This window comes from Bidens hawaiensis, unplaced genomic scaffold, assembly GCF_021521415.1.
Source record: "Bidens hawaiensis isolate Kalapana, Puna unplaced genomic scaffold, B.hawaiensis_p1.1 tig00051672_1, whole genome shotgun sequence".
NCBI lineage: Eukaryota > Viridiplantae > Streptophyta > Magnoliopsida > Asterales > Asteraceae > Bidens > Bidens hawaiensis.
Genome location: NW_027499287.1, coordinates 40860 through 48004, shown reverse-complemented (window position 1 = coordinate 48004; position 7145 = coordinate 40860). Strand labels below are relative to the sequence as shown.

The 7145-nt window shown below is 35.5% G+C and overlaps 2 non-coding genes and 1 pseudogene across 3 annotated transcripts; all 3 read left to right on the top strand.

Annotated features, from left to right (window-relative positions):
* The first annotated feature begins 655 nt into the window (after window positions 1-655).
* On the top strand, window positions 656-3261 carry LOC143599257 (rRNA 2'-O-methyltransferase fibrillarin 1-like; annotated as a pseudogene). The gene is made up of 6 exons (XR_013147269.1): window positions 656-955; window positions 1589-1684; window positions 1760-1837; window positions 1909-2081; window positions 2830-2898; window positions 2983-3261. The product of XR_013147269.1 is annotated as an rRNA 2'-O-methyltransferase fibrillarin 1-like (transcript).
* LOC143599260 (small nucleolar RNA snoR60) lies at window positions 2222-2292 on the top strand. Its single transcript, XR_013147271.1, has one exon. It is a non-coding gene; the product is annotated as a small nucleolar RNA snoR60 (small nucleolar RNA).
* LOC143599259 (small nucleolar RNA snoR60) lies at window positions 2604-2675 on the top strand. Its single transcript, XR_013147270.1, has one exon. It is a non-coding gene; the product is annotated as a small nucleolar RNA snoR60 (small nucleolar RNA).
* Window positions 3262-7145: the final 3884 nt, after the last annotated feature.

Sequence of the window (7145 nt, the reverse complement as noted above, 5' to 3'; positions counted from 1 at the left end):
TCCCCCAAATGAAAGGTGAAGGGCCCTTATATAAGAACTCTATGGCTATCATCATGAAACCCTAACTGTATTGGGCCAAGTCCAGTTATGGGTTACCTCCACAACCCCCCAGCCCATTGGGCATTGGTTAGTAAACAATAATAATATAACAAAATATAATATAAAGCACAATAAGTATAAGGTCATACCGGGTATTAAGGACCCTACCTCCACATTATCCAAGATATGAAACTTTTGAAAATATAGAAGGGATTATGATTAATATGATTAAATAGGAGAGTTTAATCAAAACTATTTAGTTTTGATTGGTTTTGTGTGTAATAATAATACGGCTAACAACACCGCACTCACTTTCCCCTTGGTATTATTATAGTCTTTTGTTAACTTATTTAAAAAAAAAATATTTTTCTTAATTTAAATTAATTAAAACGTTTTGTGATTACCGGCTTTGTGTTAATTACCGGGTAATTTGAATGGGCCAAGGACTACGATATAAGAAAATACAGACCCATTTAACTTAGCCCATATTTAGTAGCCCACAAATTAAACAGTATGAGCTAGAATTAGAAATGTGTGTCGTAACCAAAACCCTAAGCCCTACTTGTTCTTATAAGACGCCTCTGCTTCACTCATAAACCCTAGCAAACCAACGACCATGAGAGCTCCAATCAGAGGAGGTAGAGGCGGATTTAGAGGCGGCCGTAGCGATGGCGGCGGTAGAGGCGGAAGAAGCGGTGGGCGTGGCGGCAGCAGAGGCGGTGGCGGCAGAGGAGGGCGTGGCGGCAGAGGAGGACGTGGTGGTAGAGGTGGAGGAATGAAGGGTGGAAGTAAGGTTATTGTGGAGCCGCATAGACACGAAGGTGTGTTTATTGCTAAAGGGAAAGAAGACGCTCTGTGCACTAAGAATATGGTTCCTGGAGAAGCTGTCTATAATGAGAAGAGGATCTCTGTCCAGGTATACATTTTTATTTATATTTCGGTGGTATAGATATATAAGATAGAGATAATAACATAAGACACTATATTTTTTTATACATGCCAAAGTGATGGAAAACAAAGAATATCTTTTGGCGGGGTAAATGCACTAAAAAGGCAAACTTGCTTTGGGGAAAAACGTATTAGTAGCTTATATTATATGCCGTGGGTGAAGGTTAGAATGTTGGGTGTATAAATGATGATGCCAAACATGAAGCACATGAAATGGATTTAGAAAGCTAGAAATGTATGAAAGATTAATTGATTTTATTTTGGTTAACCTGGGGTACAAAAAATAACCGATAATCGTTTTTTGTATCATTTACTTGTACACCATTATACACAACTTAATTTTGAGTAAAATTTATATTAGTAGTAGATAAAATTAAGCTTGAGTTGATTGCATACTCAAATTTTATAAAACATTGTATTTTAAAAGAGAAACAAAATTGTTTAAAATTAATTATTAATGTAATACTAAAAGTTTAAACTTGATAAACAAAATAAATAAATAAATAAATTATATTTAGTTTTCTGTTTATGGGGAATCCTGCCATACTTATACTATATAAATGATAATTTCAAATTATTTACCGATTTGATTTGTATTTAGAATGAAGATGGAACAAAGGTTGAGTACAGAGTGTGGAATCCTTTTAGATCAAAGTTAGCTGCTGCAATTCTTGGTGGTGTTGACAATATCTGGATGGTAAGTGCACACATTATTACTGATAAAAGCAAATTTATCATTATTAGGGTTTAATGTTGTTAATTTTATGTTCAGAAACCTGGATCTCGTGTGCTTTATCTTGGAGCTGCATCTGGAACTACGGTGTCTCATGTGTCTGATCTTGTTGGACCAGTAAGAAGTTTTATTAGTAATTTTGTTTGTTTATTTTGTGTTAATAATAGTTATGATTTCGTAATTGGTAGACTGGAGTTGTGTATGCTGTTGAGTTTTCTCATAGAAGTGGAAGAGATTTGGTGAACATGGCGAAAAAGAGGACAAATGTTATTCCGATTATTGAAGATGACACCCTGCTAAATACAGGATGCTTGTTGGCATGGTTGATGTCATATTTTCTGATGTTGCTCAACCTGATCAGGTTTGCTTATCATTTATCATCATCATCTATCTTCGAACTTGCATTTTTCAATTCTATTAGCTTGATGTTTTTAATATTGTTACAAGTATTGTAGTTTTGTTTACAAAAATGTTGCCTTTTTTCTTTGGTTTTCTGCAATGTATCATATGATGAGCTACTCGAATTCCCCTTCAGGACATCTTAGATGATGCCAAACCGAGTTTCTGATGGTCTTATTGCTATTGTTTTCAGTTGTTTTTCATTGATATGCTAAAACCATTATTTTACTAAACGAACATGTTTTTCTTTGTGGTTTTCAGTTGTTTTTCATGATTTTATTCAATTATTTAATCGCAGCTCAAGGTTTATTATATATTTACTTTGTACTCACATAATCGGTTTTATGATGTTTCTAAGATCTATTTTTCTTTTTTTCTGCTATCTTCAAGTTGTTGTATGCTTATATTGTTATGAAATCTTGAGCTGGTTAATTGTATTTCTTTTCATAGTTTTAATAATTATTTTTTTTAGTATTTTGTGATGTATCATATGAAGAGCTACTCGGATTCCCCTTCAGGACATCCTGGATGATGCAAAAACCGAGTTTCTGATGATTTTTTCTCTCACTTTGTTTTTTATTTGTTATGCCAAAAATACATTTTTAGTTGTTTTTCAATTTTATGCATTTGTCATAAGTGAATGCTGCAGTTAAACAAGTCTCATTAGCCTTTGTGAACATAATGGATTTTGTAATTTCTCATGTTTGCAGGCTAGGATTTTAGCTCTCAATGCATCTTATTTCTTGAAAACCGGAGGCTATTTTGTTATATCAATTAAGGTTTACGTTTCTCATTTTCATATTATTTAGGTTATTATTTTTTAAATTTACTTAAAATTTTAATACCAACATTTATGTTGATAGGCAAACTGCATAGATTCTACTGTTCCAGCAGAGGCGGTGTTTGCCTCAGAAGTTAAGAAGCTCCAGGCAGAGCAGTTTAAACCTATGGAGCAAGTAACGCTTGAGCCCTTTGAAAGAGACCATGCTTGTGTGGTTGGAGCTTATCGCGTACCCAAGAAAGTGAAATCTTAATTTTGGTTTGCAATATTAATGAATTAAGTGGTGATTTGATCAATTGTTCTAGAACTGTATTGATGTACTTGTACCTTTATTTCAAGTTTTAGATCTATGCTAGCAATTTTGTTGACATTGGTGTTTATTTTTTTAATGTTGTTTGCAGGTTTATTTTTAAAATTTATGAAATGTGATTTCGTATAGTAATAAATTCCATCTGCTTTATAATAAAAAGCTAGCACGTCATAAAAGAAAGACCTTATGAAGAGAAATTAAAGGAAATGAAACAAAAGAATCTGTAAGACACTGTTTTGACTCTTGGTCTCTTGACTAACATTTGACGTTATTAATTAAGACACTAGTCCAAGAGACGGCTGGAGGTTATGAATTGAGATGAGTGTTATCAGTTTAATGACAAGAAGCAATTAAGGATCCAACAGAATGCCATTTGATTATAACTTGGGCCATTTGATTTGGGCTGCTTGTACGGGCTTGGGTTGGTTCACAACAGGTTAATAGACTATTGGGCTTGCATGAGTCGACGGACCGGACCGATGGTGAATCCTTAGGTAGAGGTGCACAAAAAACCCGAATCCGGAACCGGACCCAATAAAAAACCCGGAACCGATTTTTTTTAAACCCGGGTTTTAATACCCAAACCCAAACCCGACCCTACCTGTAGGGTACGGATAGGGTATGACTTTCAATGCTGAAACCCGAACCCGTACCCGATAATACCCGAAACCCAGTTCTAGTTATACCCGAAACCCGGATTTTTCGCATACCCGAACCGGGTTTTTTGCACACCCGAACTGGATTTTTTTGCATACCCGGATATTAGTGTTTGTGCACATGTGTTTGTGTGACACTTGGTAGTGGTTGTGTTACCCACATATCTATAGTCGTTCTCAAACGGATCTTTTTTGAGGCACATATTTGATATAGATATAAATATTTATTTAGAGCAACGTCTTTTGGTATACCAAACAACAATTTATAACACATAAAATATATGTTTTTTATATCATTGTTTAGTTGTTTTACATATGTTTGAATGAACTTTGAAGTTTATATGCAAAAAAATTGAGTTAGAATAAAAAAAACCTAGCAGGCCCGTTTATAGAAGAACACTGCAGAAAAATGGTTTTTTTAAGGGAAAATTCTGAAAATGATCCAAATGAGGAGAGAGGTTCTCATAATAATCCCCTAAAAAGCCATATTTCAGAAATAGTCCTTAGAAATCAATCGGCGCCGATAGGTTTGAAAAAAGTTGAAAAAAAATCCGATGGTTTTCGAGATCCAATACCAAGCTGCCAAGTGTCCCACTCCCCCAATGGTTTTCCAATGAAATCCGTCTGGACCGATAATTTTGGAATGAAAATCATCTCCCATGAAAACTATCTCCAAAAATCATGAAAATCCGTGTTTTTTTTTAAATTCATCTGAGCCGATGAATTTCAAAACGAATTTCGTCTTCGAAGATAATTTTCAAAAAAAACATGCACCACCACTACCACCATCATGATCTCCACTTTCGGGCCACCACCCCACCCACCGCCGCCACCACCACCACTCCCACTTTTCCGGCAAACATCACCTCCATTACCCACCCATCATCATCACACCTTTCTGAACACAACCCCACCCACCACCACCACCATCATCACACCGGAAAAGTATTTGTTTCTGGCAATTGCACCACCACCACCATCCATTTCCACATTTCTTTCATTCATATTCATTCTACTGAAACACATTATTATTATTATTACTATTATTATTATTAATATTATTTTTCATTAATAATAATATTACAACAACAACAAGCACCTACTGTGTTTCCAGTTCTCCGATCTAGGGTTAGGGTTTCATCGAGTTTAAGCGTATAATGCGGGTTTCATTTCACGGCGATTTGAGATTCGTACAGTTTCTGCTATGTTGAATCGAGGGTCATCGTTTCCGCCGCTTGAAGGTAAAATTAGTGATTGATTTTGAGCTCAACTGGTTCGATTTGCCGTTTTTTCCCCAAATTGATTTGGTCATTGATATGGGTTTTTGTTAATTTGCTAATTTAAAATGCAATTGGTTGTGATGAAGGTGGTGGTGGTGGGTGGGGTGGTGGCCGGAAAGGTGTGATGATGATGGGCGGGGTAATAGAGGTGATGTTTGCCGAAAAAGTGGGAGTGGTGATGGTGGCGGCGGTGGGTGGGGTGGTGGCCGGAAAGTGGAGATCATGATGGTGGTGGTGGTGGTGCATATTTTTTTGAAAATTATCTTTAAAGACGAAATTCATTTTGAAATTCATCGGCTCAGATGAATTTAAAAAAAAACACGGATTTTCATGATTTTTGGAGATGGTTTTCATGGGAGATGATTTTCATTTCAAAATTATCGATCCAGACGGATTTCATTGGAAAACCATCGGGGGTGGGTGGGTAGTGGGACACTTGGCAGCTTGGTATTGGATCTCGAAAACCATCGGATTTTTTTCAACTTTTTTCAAATCTATTGGCACCGATTTATTTCTAAGGACTATTTCTGGAATATGGCTTTTTGAGGGACTATTATGGGAACCTCTCTCTTTATTTGGACTATTTTTAGAATTTTCCCTTTTTTAATACCCGGAAATAGGGTATTCAAATACCCGGAAAACGGGTTTGTCAACACCCGGAAATGGGGTATTCAAATACCCAGATATTGAAGACCTGGTTCAATACCCGACGTGGACCCGATACATAGGATATTTTTTTCAAGCCAATACCCGGACCCGAACCCGGCCCGGGTATTACTAATACCCGATTTTCCAATACCCGATCATACCCGAACCCGGTTTCATACCCGAACCCGGGTTTTTATACTACCCGATTTATGCACCTCTATCCTCAGGTACATAAGTACATTCACTGTTAAGTTGGCTAAATGTGTTTGCTCAAGCCATGGCCTGTGATGCGTGTGGAGAAAGTTTTATAGTCAGGTAAATCATGTTCTCATCTAATGCAAATTCGCTTAGGTATGGAGTTCAATAAAAGATTGGTGTAACGGAGGCGGGGTTGGGGGAACTCGATCAAAGACTTGCTTCGATTAATCAAAACATTTTAAGGTTTGAACGTCCAAAAAAAACAAGGCTTTGTATTATTATAGTCACAATTTGGTTAAATTGGAAAGCCCGGAATGATGGAACTTTTAACAGTCACATGAAGCATGCGAAGAAGATTCGGGAGGAAATACAGACGAACTCTTTTCTTCGGATAAAAAATCGAGCAAAATTTGGATACCCAAATTGGAATAATTGGTGCTCGTTGAAGGTTTGATTTTGATAAACTTGGATTTGTCTAGCTTCTTGCCAACTTTTCTTTTATTTGCAAAGTTTTATCTTGTCGTTTAGAAAAAGAAAAAAATAGTTAAAAAGGACAGAATGTATGAGGTTGGAGAGAAAAAAATCTAGAATGATCAACACGAATGTAAGTATTAAAATAAGAAATGATATGTGCATTTTTTATATAAATTTTAAAATATAAATTGTTTTTATTCAAATCATTTTCTCGGTGTTAATTAAGAATATCATATACCATTAGAAGAGAGTTCTAAATTTGGGTTAGGTTATGCTACAGTCTCTTAAATCTACAAGGGTACAAAGACGTAGTGGATCGCAAAATATAACATAATGTAACAATGGTAAGTAATATAACACAACATTGAAGAAAAAAAGATATGGCGAATATAAACAAAAAATAAAATGATAAATAAAAAGACACAATGATTTGCACAAATATTCTAAAATTTGCAAGCTAGAGATCAAAAAGTGAAAACCTAAAATATATTATCGTAGAATTTGACGATACGGTTCTAATACCACTAGTTTGAGTTTAATAGGAGTCCGTTTGATATCCTTCATAAGACTTCTCATTTTTAGAAGACTATGTATTTTTACCCAAGCCCTCTAAATTTTTCTTAAGAAAAACAACAAGTTACACAATAAAAGCTCCCGAAATATTTACGGTATTGGATAG